This window comes from Dipodomys spectabilis, unplaced genomic scaffold (assembly GCF_019054845.1).
Source record: "Dipodomys spectabilis isolate Male_0828 unplaced genomic scaffold, ASM1905484v1 ptg000083l, whole genome shotgun sequence".
Lineage (NCBI taxonomy): Eukaryota > Metazoa > Chordata > Mammalia > Rodentia > Heteromyidae > Dipodomys > Dipodomys spectabilis.
Genome location: NW_024870760.1, coordinates 3527783 through 3543854, shown reverse-complemented (window position 1 = coordinate 3543854; position 16072 = coordinate 3527783).

The window sequence follows — 16072 nt, the reverse complement described above, 5'->3', positions numbered from 1 at the left end:
AAAAACAAAATGCTTAAATAGGGATGCAGGTTGACCCATTGTAAAATGAGATGTACAAGACACTGTGTTGAAAATGAACTTTACAATTTAGGTGTTGGGGGGACAAGGTGGGAAGTGTAGTTGTGGAGGTGGGAAGGAAGGGATGGTAGGGGAAAAACAAAGGAAGAGGTAACAATGCTTGATAGGAAATGTACTCATTACCTTGCTCATGTAACTATAACCCCTCTGTACAGTATTTTTACAATAAAAAACGTATTTTTTTTAAAAGGAGGTCAGAGATGACCTACTTTAATAGTTTCTTAACTGAGATCCTAAGACTGCTCAGACTTCCACAAAAAGGTTTTAGAGGTCCCCCTTTATCCTAGTATGGGACATACTTGACTCTCCAAAAGTCAGTCATTTAGCTGGGTACTGATGGCTCATGCTGAGATCTGAGGATCAGGGTTCAACGCCAACCCTGGCAAGAAAAAGACTCTTATCTCTAACCCAGGCAAGAAAAAGACTCTTATCTCCAATAAACCAATAGAAAACCAGAAGTGGTGCTTGGCTCAAGTGGTAGAGTGCTAGCCATGAGATGAAGAGCTCGGGGACAGCGCCCAGGCCCAGAGTTCAAGCCCCAGAACTGACAAAATAAAAAGTCAGTCATTTGGTAGTGCAAACCATCCCCAGAAAACAAAATAGTCAAGAGACTTTGGACAAGAAGAGGCCAGTTGTTGCTAGGCACCAACAGCTCATGCCTGTAATCCTAGCTACTCATAAGGATAAGATCTGAGGCTTGTGGCTTAAAGCCAGTGGCAGACAAATCTAAAAGACTAATCTCCAACTAAACAGCAAAAAGCTGGAAGTGGAGACATGGCTCCAAGGATAGAGCACCAGCCTTGAGTGAAAAAGCTAAGCAAGAATTCGAGGCCTTGTGTTCAAGCCAGTTTTGGCAGGCAAGGACAGATGTGGTATGAGGAAGCAGCAGGCCTTGAGCAGGATAACTGAGGAGGTCCTATGCAAGATGAATGTCTGTCAGCTTCTATGCACTGTAGGAAGCAGAAGGATCCAGGATCCAGCAACCTCAGAGTCCTTAGCTATAACCCACAGGAAGTATAGACACATGGTGATGTTTTACTTCAAGTTTAGTGTTTAAGCAACCTACTGTAATTAGATTGGTTTAGCTGAAGTCTATGATTCACATTGTTGCTTCTGTGATGCATAGATAAGACATCACCCCAAGTGCCAGACTAGAGACCTGTATTTATCCTGTAGACTGAGGAAAGCTAGTTTTCACCCTGGACAGAGCTGATGACAACTGTACCTGAGCTGAAGGAATTCTCAGCCTGGAAGGAAGAACAGCTCAGTTCTCTCCAAGGTTTTAACCTGGCATATTGTAAGCTCTTAAAGATACTTGGGGAGAAGGACGGTGCTTATTATGTGTTTATTAGCACATGTTTTAAGAATCAGCTAGGGCCGTGCATGTGTTGCTCAAGTCCGTAATCCTAGCAATTCAGGAGACTTGAGATCTGAGGAATGTGGTTCAAAACCAGAGGGGCAGGAAAGTCTGTGAGACTTTTTTTTTTTTTTTTGGTCGGTCATGGGGCCTGAACTCTGGGCTTGGGCGCTGTCCCTGTGCTCTTCAGCTCAAGGCGAGTGCTCTACCACTTGAGCCACAGCGCCACTTCTGGTTTTCTAGCAGTTTATTGGAGATAAGAGTCTCACTGAATTTCCTGCCTGGGCTGGCTTTGATCCTAGATCCTCAGATCTCAGCCTCCTGAGTAGCTAGGATTATAGGCATGAGCTTCTGGTGCCCGGCTCTGTGAGACTCTTATCTCTAGATAAGCACCAGAAGCCAGTAGATCTGTGACTCCAGTGGTAGAGCACTATCCTTGAGCAAAAATGCTTGAAGACAGTGCCCAACCCCTGAGTTCAAGGGCACGATCAAGCACCAAAAAAAAGAGAAAAGTTAGGTAGGCCCACCCACTTTCCATCCTTATGAAAAACAAAATGTAAATATTGTTCTCTGCTATTGTGACTTACCGTCTCCACCTCCTCTCCCCTTTGCAATAGAGGGCAACTAGTGTTTACAAGTTCTCAGGCTATAATGGGGCTTGTTGTCCTGGGATCTGGAAAGGAAATTGTGTTCTCAGTTAATGCGATCACCACCCCAGGGCCTTGTTATCTGGGACAGCTGGTATGTAATAGTCTAGGGATACGAGGAACATTTTTGTAGGTCACTTTTTTTTTCCAGTCCTGGGGCTTGAACTCAGGGCCTGGGTACTGTCCCTGAGCTTTTTGCTCAAGGCTAGCAATCTACCACTGAGCCACAGTGCCACTTCTGGCTTTTTCTTTTTATGTGGTACTGAGCAATTGAACCCAGGGCATCATGCATGGTAGGCAAGCACTCTATCACTAAGCCAGGTTCCCATCCCCTTGTAGGTCACTTTTTTTTTTGTCAGTCATGGGGCCTGAACTCTGGGCTTGGGCGCTGTCCCTGTGCTCTTCAGCTCAAGGCTAGCACTCTACCGCTTGAGCTACAGTGCCACTTCCGGTTTTCTAGTGGTTTATTGGAGAGAAAAGTCTCACAGACTTTCCTGCCGGGACTGGCTTTGATCCCTGATCCTCAGATCTCAGCCTCCTGAGTAGCTAGGATTACAGGCATGAGCCACTGGAGCCCGGCCCTTGTAGGTCACTTTTAAGAAATAGTTTGAGATAAAGGAGAAGAAAACTGTCTCAGCCCTTTGGGATCCAGTACTCTACAAGAAGAGGTTTTTCCTCTCTTGACATCTGCAAAAAACAAACAAAAAAAGGATATTTTCCACAGCACAGTGCAGTAGACTGACTAATAATTCCCCAAATTTATCCATGCCTTAATCCCCAGAGCCTACAGATAAGTTATGGTATTAGATAAGTAATGGTATTAGAAAGTGGAGCTTTGAAGAGGTAATAAGGTATGATGGTAGAGTCTAGATGTGACTGAGATGACTATCCTGATAAAAGAGCCCTTCATACATATGCACACAGAGCTCACTCACCCTACTACTATGTGAGGACCTCACCAAAACACCAAATGTACCATGGACTGCCCATCCTCTAGAACCATCAAAAATAAACATTTCCAGCCTGGTGCAGGTGGCTTATACCTGGATATCTACTTAGAAGGTTGAGAGCTAATAATGTTGGTTCAAAGTATCTCAGGCAGCAAAGTCCATAAGATTCTTATCTTCAATTTACTAGCAGAAAGCTGGAAGTAGAGCTGTGGCTCAAGTGGCCAGAGTGCCAGTCTTGAACAAAAGAAAGCTAAAGGAGTCAGGTGCCAGTGGCTCACACCTGTAATCCTAGATACTCAAGAGGCTGAGATCCGAGGATCACGGTTCAAAGCCATCCCAGGCAGGAAAGTCCATGAGACTCTTATCTCCAATAAACCACCAGAAAACCGGAAGTGGCGCTGTGGCTCAAGTGGTAGAATGCTAGCCTCGAGCTGAAGAGCTAAGGGACAGAGCTTAGGCCCCGAGTTCAAGCCTTAGAACCAGCTCAAAAAAATACATTGTGTGTAAGAATATGATTTATAGCATTTTTGTTATAGCAGCTAAAACAATGCATGTTCTCCTGTAAGCTCCAGAAGGAACACAGCCCTACTAACACCTTACTAGTAGCCCCTTAAGACTAACTTCGAACCTCTGGACTCCATAGTTGTATGAGAATAAAATTGGCTTGTTTTAAACTATGTTTGTGGTAATTTGTTACTCAGCAATCACTGGAATACGTCTATGGAAAGATGTTACATAGAATTCTTCTTCACTGGAGGACTTGCACAGCTTGGTGCCCTGGTATTCATCTATACTTTGCATCAGATTCATATGTAGAACTTTAAAAAATCCTCCCAAATCTATCCCAGATTTACCTGAACCAGGATCTCTGGAGGTAGCAGCTAGACACCATCATCACCATTATTTGTTCATAGAGAAATAATCACATGACAATAAAATATAAATATTTTAAAGATTTAATTCAAAAAGTTTTAACAGAACACAGCCATGTAACCTCCATCTAATATACAGAACTGCACATATAGAAAATTAGATAATTCCCCTTTGCAATGAATTCTATGCCCCAAGAAGCAACCACTTCCTTTTATCGCCATCAATGATGGACTTCATATAAATGGAAACACAAGAGTGTGTGGGAGGGAGTGTCTTTTGCTCAAAATAATGCTTTTAGATTCATCTAGATGGTTATACATTCCTTTATTTTCCTTTTTTTGAAGAGTAGCACGTAGATCTATTTGATATTGGTAGGTTGTTTTTGTTTTTGTTTTTTGGTTGATAGTGGGGCTTGAATTCTGGGCCTGGGCGCTGTCCCTCAGCTCTTCAACTCAAGGCAAGCACTCTACCACTTGAGCACCACTTCTGATGGTTTAATTGGAGATAACAGTCTCATGGCCTTTCCTGCCTGGGCTGGCTTTGAACCATGATCCTCAGATCTCAGCCTCCTGAATAGCGGATAACAGGCGTGAGCCACCAGCACCCAGCAATATTGGCAGGTTTTTATTGTTAGGAATAAAGCTGTGCAATAATATTTTTTCTTGTGGCATGGGGTTTGGACTAGGAATCCTATATTTGCTAGGTAGGTGCTTTACCACCTAAGCCATGTCCCCAATCCTTTTTGCTTCAGTTCTTCTTTAGATAGATTCTTGTCTATTGTCTCTTTTCTTGAAGCTAATCATGAACCTCAATTCGCCCACCTACTATTCTCCAAAACTGGGGTTACAGCTATTCACTATAAGTTCTTGGCTTTATTGATCAAGATACAATCTCATTAACTTTGCTCAGGATGTTTCAGACTGAAATCTTCCCACTTCTACCACACAAGTAGCTGGGATTACAGAATCAGCCACAGTTGCTAGCCCCTATGTAGTAATTTTAAAGCAGGGTCACAAACTCTGATATTTCTTTATCAAAAATGGTCTGTATATCTTCTCCCACCATAGCTGCAAGCCTGCAATTATTTCAATTAATCAAAAATAATTGAAATGACATCATTATGGACTAAATTGAGTCCCCAAATTCCTCTGTTGAATCCCTAATGTATTTGGAAGTAGAGCTTTTAAAGAGATCAAGTTAAATGAGGCCATCAGGTGTTATGATACAAATATAAAATGTCTCCAAAAGATAATGTGTTGAAAACTTGGTCCCCAGCTAGTGGTGCTACTTTGGAAACTGGAAACTTGAGGAGGTGGAGGCTAGTTGGAGGAAATAGGTCAGTTGAGGGTGTGTCCCAGGGGCTTCCCTGGCCCCTTCCTGTTACTTTTTAAATTTCGTTTTTCTCTTTCTGTCTTTCAGTATCTCTGCGTTTCTCTCTGTGTCTGTATGTCTGTGACTTTCTCTCTGGCTCAGTCTCTGTCTCTTGTCTGTCTGTCTGTCTATCTTTCTCCCTCTCCTCTCTCTCCTTTCTGGCCGCATGAGGTGAGCAGTCTCTGCTACATGTTCCCACTACATGATAGTCTGCCTCATTCCAGGCCTGAAGCAATGGATTCAAACCAAGCATGGAATGAAACCTCAAAGCAAAGCAAAGTTTTCCTCCTTTAACCTGTTTCTCTGAGATATTTGTCACAGTGACATAAAAAGAAACCCTAACACATAAATGTAGAATCCAAATTCCCTTATCTCTTATAAGAAGAGATAAGAAAGGGGCTGGGAAGGTGGCTCAGTGGTAGAGCGCTTGCCTTGCATGCATGAGGCCCTGGGTTCGATTCCTCAGCACCACATAAGCAAAAAGAAAAAAGCCAGAAGTGGGGCTGTGGTGGCTCAAGTGGTAGAGCGCTAGCCTTGAGCTGAAGAGCTGAGGGACAGCGCCCAGGCCCAGAGTTCAGGACCCACAACCGACAAAAAAAAAAAAAAAAAAAAGAGATAAGAAAAAGTAGATACCATATGCTCTCATTCACTCATTTCCATTTGTGGAAACTAAAACAAGCAAAAATGGTTACATAAAGTAAAGTAGAATAGAGATGACTGGAGGTTAAGAAGGAGGAAGGGGAATGGAGACAGTGGTTAATAGCTACCATAACTTAGGAGGTGAAGTAGTTCTACTGTTATGCAGACTAACAGGGTAACTACATTATATAAAAATCACATTTGCATTACATTTCAAATAACTAGAGGAAAAGACTGAAAATTCCCAGAAATGTTAACATCTGAGGAGATGAAAATGTATTCTTATTTGGTTGTACACATTATATACATATGTTGAGTTATACTAGTGTACTCTATAAATAAATATAAAATATTGTATCAAAGAAGAAGCTTAAAGAAGAAACAGAAACAGAATCTCTCTCTGTCTCTATCTCTCTGTCTCTGTCTCTCTGTCTGTCTGTCTCTCTCTCTCTGTTTCTCTCTCCTCTTCCATGCAGCATGACGATGTATAGAAGAAGGGTATGTGAGCATCCAGAAAGTGGTTGTCTACAAGCAAGAAAAAAGGCCTCTCCAGAACTCTACTCTTACAGTGTGAATCCAAAATGGTCCCTGAAAACTCATGTGTAAGTTTTGGTTGTCAGCGAATGACTTTTGGGAAGTGATTGGATCATGAAGGCTCCTGACCACATCAGTGGATGAGTCCACTGATAGATTCATAATTTCATGTTATCATTGGGAGGTAGCAGAAACGAGGAGGTAGGGCCTGACAGGAGGGAGTAAGTCATTGGAGTTTTTGCATGAACATGTAAATCTTTCCTTTTTCTCTTGCTCTCCACTTTCTGGGCATCATAAGGTGAGCCGCTTTGCTCTTCCACATGCTTCCGGCCATGATGTCTGACTCACCACAGCCTAAAAACAAGGCAGCCAGCAGACCTTGGACTAAAACTCTGAAATTATATGCCAGATTAAACTTTCCCTTCTTTATTTTTTTCTCAGGTATTTTATCACAGCAATGGAGAGCTGGCATCTTGACTTTGGACTTTCCAGCCTACAAAACTTTGAGGCAATAAATACCTGCTGCTTAAGCCCCCTGGTCTATGATATTTTATGGTGGTCTAGGCAGATTGTATAGGCACCATATTATTTCTGAAGAGTTAGTATGCAAAGTCAAGCAAATTGTCTGAGACTTTTGTTTTAGGGTTTGAGCTATCGTGCAGAAGTCTGGCTGCCAGGGAGGACACTATAGACACTGATTGAAAGTCTTGGCTCAGCCTATACCTCTACCACCTCATCCCAGAGGCCAGATTTGTGAATACACCAGGTGGGAGCAGCTGTGCCTGACACCAGCCATCCTTGGGCAGAGAAGAGCTGCTCCATTGTGTCTCCTCTGAGTTCTGAACATCAGACTATGGGAATACAAGAAATAGTGGTTGTGCCATTAAGAAGAGAAAAAAAATAAGGATGAATAATGGAGGGGACATAAGTTTCAACCAAGTACAGCATACTTTACAAACATTACAATGAAATCCCTTTGTGGGGAACACTGCTACACTGTTGGTGGAAATGCAAACTTGTCCAACCACTCTGGAAAGCAGTATGGAGGTTCCTCAAATGACTAAACATAGAGCTTCCCTATGACCCAGCAATCTCACTCCTGGGCATCTACCCAAATTACCACAAAGCCCTACTAAAGCTACCACCACAACCATGTTCATTGTAGTATTATTTACCATACCAAACATATGGAACCAACACAGATGTCCTTCAGTAGTAGATTAATGGATCAAGATGTATACATTGTATACATATAGATATATGTATAGATATAGATATATGTGTATACAATGGAGTTCTATGCTTCCATCAGAAAGAATGACATTGCCCCATTCATAAGGAAATGGAGCAACTTGGAAAAAATTACACTAAGTGAAAGGAAAGTCCGTGAGACTCTTATCTCCAATAAAGCACTAGAAAACCCCAAAGTGGCGCTGTGGCTCAAGCAGTAGAGCACTTGCCTTGAGCTGAAGTGTTCAAGCACAGCATCCAGGCCCAGAGTTCAAGCCCCATGACCGACCAAAAAAAACAAAAAAACAAAAAAAACAGTTTCACAGCTTTTCCTGCCCGGGCTGTCTTTGAAACTCGATCCTCAGAGCTCAGCCTCATGAGTAGCTAGAATTACAGGTGTGAGCCACTGGGGCCTGGCTTCTACGATATTCTTGACTCAATTACTTTGTGCCTAGGACCATGTGTAATGAAGCATATCAACACGAACGCCAGTATATGGAAATAAGAGGTTATTACTATGGCCTGTAAGTAGTTTTTTCTTCTTTTTTTCTAGTTCTTCTAGTTTTCAGTACCATGTAGTTTGTATGTAAGATTGTTTGATATGTGGAAGGGAAAGGGAATATCAGAAACAGCAGGACACAGGATGAACCAATACAACATTGATACTCACTTGATACTTTGTGGGATAAGAACCTTACAACTGGGGGGAGAGGAATAGGGAGGAGTAAGTGGGAGTTAATGAGGGGCTGGTTAACAATGATTAAAAATAAATACACTCATTACTTATGAAACTGTAACCCTCCTGCACATCACCTTTTCTTTTCCTTTCTTCTATTTTCTTTTATTGTCCGCTGTAGGGCTTGAACTCTGGGGTTGGATGCTGTTCCTAAGCTCTTTAGCTCAAAGCAAGTGCTCTACCACTTGAGCCACAGTGCCACTCCTGGTTTTCTAATAGTCTATTGGAGATATGAGTCTCACAGACTTTCCTGCCTGGGCTGGCTTTGAACCATGATCCTCAGATTACAGGCATGAGCCACCGGCGCCTGCTCATCACGTTTTCAATAAGAATAAATAAATTCCTTTGTACAATTTATTTATTTATTTACTTTAATTTTTTTTGTCAGTCATGGGGCCTGAACTCTGGGCCTGGGCACTGTCTCTCAGCTCTTTAGCTCAAGGCAAGCACTCTACCACTTGAACCACAGCACCACTTCCAGCTTTATCTGCTTCTGTGGTGCTGAGGAATCCAGGGCCTCATGCATGCAAAGCAAGCACTCTACCACTGAGCCACCTTCCCAGTCCCCCTTTGTATAATTTATATGCACTAATTAAAAAGGAGAGAAAATAAAGAATGGCTTTGTGCATCTGATATTGGAAGGTTTGGTTAGTCACTATGGAGAGCAGAAATACAGTTGCTATTATTAATACTTTTCGTTTATTTTTTATTTTTTTGGTACTGGGGAAACCCATGGGCATTGCACTTATTAGGTGAGTCCTTTGGCACTAAGCTATTTCCTAGACCAAAGAATTCTTTTTGAAAATTTTTTTGGTGCTGATCCTGGGGCTTGAACTAAGGGCCTGAACTGTCCCTGAGCTTGTTTTTGCTCAAGACTAGTATTCTACTACTTAAGCCACAACACCACTCCCAGGTTTTGGGTGGTTAATTGGAGTTAAGAGTCTCATAGACTTTCCTGGCCAGGTTTGCTTCAAACCTTGATCCTCAGAGCTCAGCCTCCTGAGTAGCTAGGATTAAAGAAATGAGACACCAGAGCCTGGCACCAGTGGCTCACCCCTGTATCAAGCCCCACAACTGACCAAAAAAAAAAAAAAAGGAAATGAGACACCAGCTCCCAGCAACTATGAGTATTCTTGGACAGGTACTTTTAGTATGTAGGAGTTGAAAATACATATGTATAAATTATGTAAATTTGCCACAATTCTCTGGTATAGATGTACTATTTTATATCTCCAGCACCTACATACGAGAATTCATCTGTTATATCAGTGTTACCAGTCCTAGTAGACGTAAGAAGACATCTCCTTGTCATTTTATTTTCAGATATTTTGGGTATGGGGCTGGTGGGTGCCAGTCAAGGAGTATGCACTCAAAGCCTAGAGGATGTTCCTAAGCTTTTTTTCCCCTCAGGGCTAGAAATCTGCCACTTGAACCAGGGCTGCAATTCTGGATTTTTAAAATTTTATTTATTTATTTATTTATGTATGTATGTATTTTTTGGTGCTTAACTGAAAATAAGAGTCTCACAGACTTTCCTGCCCAGGCTGGCTTAGAAACACAATCCTCAGGGGCTGAGGAGGTGGCTCAGTGGTAGAGTGCTTGCCTTGCATGCATGAGGCCCTGGGTTCGATTCCCCAGCACCACATAAGCAAAAAGAAAAAAGCCGGAAGTGGTGCTGTGGCTCAAGTGGTAGAGCGCTAGCCTTGAGCTAAAAAGAGCTGAGGGACAGTGCCCAGGCCCAGAGTTCAGGCCCCACGACCGGACCCTCCCCCCCAAAAAAAAAAAAGAAACACAATCCTCAGATCTCAGTCTCCTGAGTAGCTAGGATTACAGTGGTGAGCCATCTATGCCAAGTCTATTTTGCTGTTAGGAATATTTTTATATGCTTTGTAGCCATTCATACCTTATTTTGTGATGCTTTTGTTCAAATCTTTGGCCTGTTTTTTAAATTTACTTTATTGTTATTATAAATTATGTTCAGAGGGATTATAATTGCATGAGTCAGGTAGTGAGTACATTTCCTTTCATATAGTGTCTTCTGTTCCCTTATTCTTTCCCAGTCTTTCCCACCTATAAGTTGTATAGTTCACTAACATCAGTGTCCAGTGAGCTCTACTGCTGCCCCCTTTTTACCCTTTCTTCCTCAAGTTCTGTGCCCTCCCCCACCCTCCCGAAAATATATGCCTGAATATACCATACATAAGGTAAAGAAGACAGAAGCATCAAAAACTGAAAAATATAAAAAATCTTTTCTTTTCATATCTTGGAGTTTATTTCAGTATGTAATTATATTATATAGATATGAAGAGGCTCCAGAGTTCAAGTCCCACAACTGACAAAACAGCAATAACAACAACAACAAAAACCCAGTAGATATAAAGAGGCATTTGGGCATTGCACCTCTGTGCAATATATATATATTCTTTTGGTCTCCCTGTATATAAGTATCTAGATTCCTGTATAATTTGTCATATCCTTGGCTTATTTTTTACATACTAAGTGATTTTCTTTTTTTAACAGTTCTGGGGCTAGAACTCAGGTCCTAGGCACTGTCCCGGAGCTTCTTTTGCTAAAGGCTAGCACTCTACCACTTGAGCCACATCCCCACTTCTGGCTTTTTCTGTTTATGTGGTACTAAGGAACTGAACCCAAAGCTTCATATATGCTAGGAAGCACTCTTACCACTAAGCCACATTCCCAGCCCCTGATTTTTCTTACTATTGTTCATTCATGGAGACTCTTGATATGTTCTGAATACATGACGTGTCAGATAAATGAACTGTAAAGGTGTTTTTCCCAGAGTATGTGATATTTGTATTTTCTAGAGCTCTCCAGGTGATGCCAGTACATAGCCAAGACTGAAACCTCTGCCTCAGTACTCATTTACATTACACTAGGAGGATAAAACTGGGGCCAGTGTGCAGGATCTGAAATTTGACTGCCTGAGTTTGACATGGCCTTAACACTTGTATACCTACCCTATGACTTTGGGGAGTCAATACGTCTGTATATTTTCTTTTTTTGGGGGGAGGGGTCCGGTTGTGGGGCCTGAACTCTGGGCCTGGGCGCTGTCCTTCAGCTCTTCAGCTCAAGGCTAGTGCTCTACCACTTGAGTCACAGCGCCACTTCCGGCTTTTTTTTTTCTTTTTGCTTATGTGGTGCTGAGGAATCGAACCCAGGGCATGCAAGGCAAGCGCTCTACCACTGAGACACCTTCCCAGCCCCACTTCTGTATATTTTCTAATGTCCAAAATGGAATCAACAATAGGACTGTTAGGGATGGGAAGGTGGCTCAGTGGTAGAATGCTTGCCTCGCATTCATGAGGCCCTGGGTTCAATTCCTCAGCACCACATAAGCAGAAAAAGCCGGGAGAGGCGCTGTGGCTCAAGTGGTAGAGCACTAGCCTTGAGCTGAGGAGCTGAGGGACCGTGCCCAGGCCCAGAGTTCAGGCCCACGACTGACAAAAAAAAAAAAAAAAGACTGTTAAAAGAGTGTTAAAGAACATAATAAGAGCTTGAAATACATGGGGCTGGGAAGGTGGCTCGGTGGTAGAGCGCTTGCCTTGCATGCTTTAGGCCCTGGGTTCGATTCTTCAGCACCACACAAGAAAAAAGAAAAAAACTGGAAGTGGCGCTGTGGCTCAAGTGGCAGAGTGCTAGCCTTGAACTGAAGAGCTGAGGGACAGTGCCCAAGCCCAGAGTTCAGGCCCCACACAAGACCCCTCCCCCCCAAAAAAAGAGCTTGAAATACAGCATAATGGTAGAGCACTTACCTAACACGCACAAAGCCCTGGATTCAATCCCTAGACTGCAAAACAAACAACAAATGAGGAAAAACAAATAAACCAGAAGAACAGTACAGGATCGTATCAGATTTCCCATTTAAAATTTCTCATACTTACAGAATATCTTCTATTTTAGACAAAAATGTTCAGGTCCCTAGTATTTTCCCTGATGAGAAACCTCGGGATCCAGCACCTCTTACAATGTATTAAATACGTAAGGAAACCCTTAAAAATAAAATCTCTATTGGATATTGAATTGTTTCTTTTTTTTCTTTTCTTTTTTTTCTGATGGCTGTGGGGCTTGAACTCTGGGCCTGGGCACTGTCCCTCAGCTCTTCAGCTCAAACCTAGTGTTCTACCACTTGAACCACAGCGCCACTTCCAGTTTTTTCTGCTTATCTGACGAATAGAATCCAGGGTCTCATGCATGCAAGGCAAGCACTCTACCAGTAAGCCACCTTCCCAGCCCCTTGCATTGTTTCTTAAAGCCTTGTGCTGCAGATATTTCACTATAAAGAGAAGAGAGTAGGGCTGGGAAGGTGGCTCAGTGGTAGAGTGCTTGCCTTGCATGCCTGAGGCCCTGGGTTCAATTCCTCAGCACCACATAAGCAAAAAGAAAAAAGCCGGAAGTGGCTCTGTGGCTCAAGTGGTAGAGCGCTAGCCTTGAGCTGAAGAGCTGAGGGACAGCGCCCAGGCCCAGAGTTCAGGCCCCACGACTGGACCCAAAAAAAAAAAAAAGAGAGAGAGAGAGAGAAGAGAGTAAAGGATAGAGACAAGATAGGTAGCAATCAATGTAGTAGTTGTATCAATGTTGTAGTAACAGGCAATCTGACATAACAGGCATTATATTATTATTTTGCAGTTGTGAGGACAAATCAGAGCCTTTTGCATGCTAAGCAAGAGTTCTACCACTGAGTGACACCCCAAGCCTACAGGTGTTCTAACAGCAAAACTTCAAGACTGAAATTAGCACAGGGTGTGTCACATGTTCAGTGGTATGCTGAAACCAGTTCACTCTGTCCTGGATTCTTTTAGAATCAAGGCTCATGTCCACGATGCAGCTGGCATAACTGTGACAAATACAGATTTGAGTATCATCAAAATAGGAAATGATAGCAGTTCCTCGTGGCTCAGGCTTGTAAGTCTAGCTACTCAGGAGGCTTATATATGAGAATCAAAGTTCAAAGCCAGCCCAGAAAAGAAAGTCAGTAAGACTCTTTTTTTTTGTTTGTTTTTGTTTTTGGGTCCGGTCGTGGGGTCTGAACTCTAGGCCTAGGCGCTGTCCCTTGGCTCTTCAGCTCAAGGCTAGTACTCTACCACTTGAGCCACAGTGCCACTTCTGGCTTTTTTCTTTTTATTTATGTGGTGCTGGGGAATTGAACCCAGGGCCTCATGCATGCAAGGCAAGCGTTCTACCACTGAGCCACCTTCCCAGCCTCCGTCAGTGAGACTCTTATCTCCAAAGTCACCACCAAAACCCAGGAAGTACAGCTGTGACTCAAATGGTAGAGTGCCAGCCTTGAGAAAAAAGCTTACATAAGGGACAGCATGTAGGCCCTGAGTTTAAGATCCAATGCCTGTGGGTACATACATGAGTGCATGCATGCACACACACACACGTATTACACACAAAGGTGATATACAATTTACCAAATACTTTTATATGTTTGGTATAGATTCACTTACTTCATGATAACTTTCTGAGTAAAGTATGGCAGAGATTATTTGTATCATCTCTATTGTGCAGAGAAAACAGCTAAGGCTCAGAGGTCACATAATTAACAAAACAGCGCTGGTACGAAAATCACATTTTTCAATTTCAAGCCCAGTGCCTTTGCCCATCATGTCAGGACTCAACAAACTATAATGCACACATTAACCTAGGGGTCATGTTAAAATGCAGATTCTCCAGCTGGAAATGGTAGCACAAATCTGCAATCCAAACACTAAGGGAACTGAGGATAAAGGACCACCCTGGGCCTATGTCAGAAAAACAAAACAAAGCTTGGCATAGTGGTTCATGCCTGTATTCCCAGCTACTCAGAAAGCAGAGTCAGGAAGATCAAAATTCAAGGACACTCCAAACAGCTACGGAGACTCTACCTCAAAAACAAAATACAAATAAGAGGGCTAAGGGCATGGCTCAGTGTTTGAGGTTTTACTTAGCATGCACAAATCCTAGGTTCAATTCCCAATACAGCCCAAAATAGAAAATTCTCTTGCAGTAGATCTGTGCTGGGGGTAAGTTCTCAAATGGCAATGCTGTTACTGATCCATGGACCAAATGAATAGTCACTTTGAACACAAGTCACTATACCACTATTAATGAATCTACCAGCCATAGGTCTTACTCTTCATTAATTGTAATTATATACCCAAATCTCTGAACAAAAACAATTTCAAGATTGGTGCTCAAATAGGCACCATCCAACGGAGTCTCACCAATTAGTCAAATGGTAGCTTATTTTACCTACATGTTCTAAATCCTAGGAGAAACCAGGGGAGGCACAGTTGAAGACATGTGCAAGGTGGATAAAAGGTCCTTGCATCAGAAAACACCTTCTTCTAACATCCTTCAGGAGAAATGATTAGAAAAGTTGTGAGGCACCCGTACTTGAACTTTTTTTTGAAAGGAAAGAAGAAACAATACAGAAAATATGATTTGGAGCCTATTATGGACTGAAGGTTATCACTCTTGTTCTGGGATCTGTTTACCAACATGTCAATATATATGTTGGTAGCCTAACAAGAAGTAATTAACCAGCTACAAACAGGGAGAATTTGCATATTGATGTTTTAAAGGTTAAAGGCCCAGAAACTTGTTCACATTTAGAAGACTATATTTAGAGGAAATGATGCAGCATCCTCGCTGCTGAACAGGAAGGTTCCTAGGTTCCCAGACTCCTCCTGGGATGGGATACAAGCTGCTAATGAAACTCCCTGTTAGCAGAAGGTATTACAGGTATGAGCCAGCAGTTTCGGATTCATGTCTCTTGTCTAGGCGCTTCTCTTGTTGTCTTGAAGTTTACCCGATCCTGTCGTTTGTCCTCACTAGAGCCTAGCTCCCACATTTCTTGCCCTAAGCCACGTCTCTGACATGTTCTGGCTACTCTTCAGTACCTAGAAACATTACCAAGGGGTGAGGGTGGAGGTATAACTTAATACAATGAATTCACATCTTGGTGAGTGCAAAGCTAAAAACAATCACAGCCAAGAAATAAGAGTGAAGTATTTATTTCCTGCAACATGCAAAGAAAGTATGGGAGCCACTTCCAAAGCAATGACCTCCCTTGAACAAAGGAAGAGGGGAGCTTCTTAGGAAGATTATAGATTTTCCTGTAGGCAAGTACTTTAAGGGCATGCTTGGTTTAAGGTTATAGTTCAAGAAGGAAAAACTTTTGGGGGTATGCTTAACCAAAGGTGGTCCAAAAACATGTTCAAAAGATTAAAATGGTGGAAGGAGCCTCTGGGCATGCTCAGTTGTTGTTTGTTTGTTTTTTCTAAATGTTATAATTGATATCCGAACACTGGTGGCTCATGCTTGTAATTCTAGCTATTCTAAGTAGGCTGAGATCTGAGGATCATGGTTCAAAGCCAGCCCAGATAGAAAAGTTTGTGAGACTCTTTACCTCCAATTACCCTGCAAAAAGCCAGAAACGGAGGTATGACTCAAGTGACAGGACATGAGGCCCCTGAGTTCAAGCCCAAATACCAGCACCCAAAAAGTAAAACTTTAGTTGAAACAAAAGGAAAAGACACTTTGAAGACTCATTAATGGAAAGGTTTCACCCGTCTTATTTAGCAATAAACAAGTGGAAAGCTAAGGAAGCAGACTGGGGTCAAAGCAGGCCTAAGTTTGAGCTGGAAAGTCT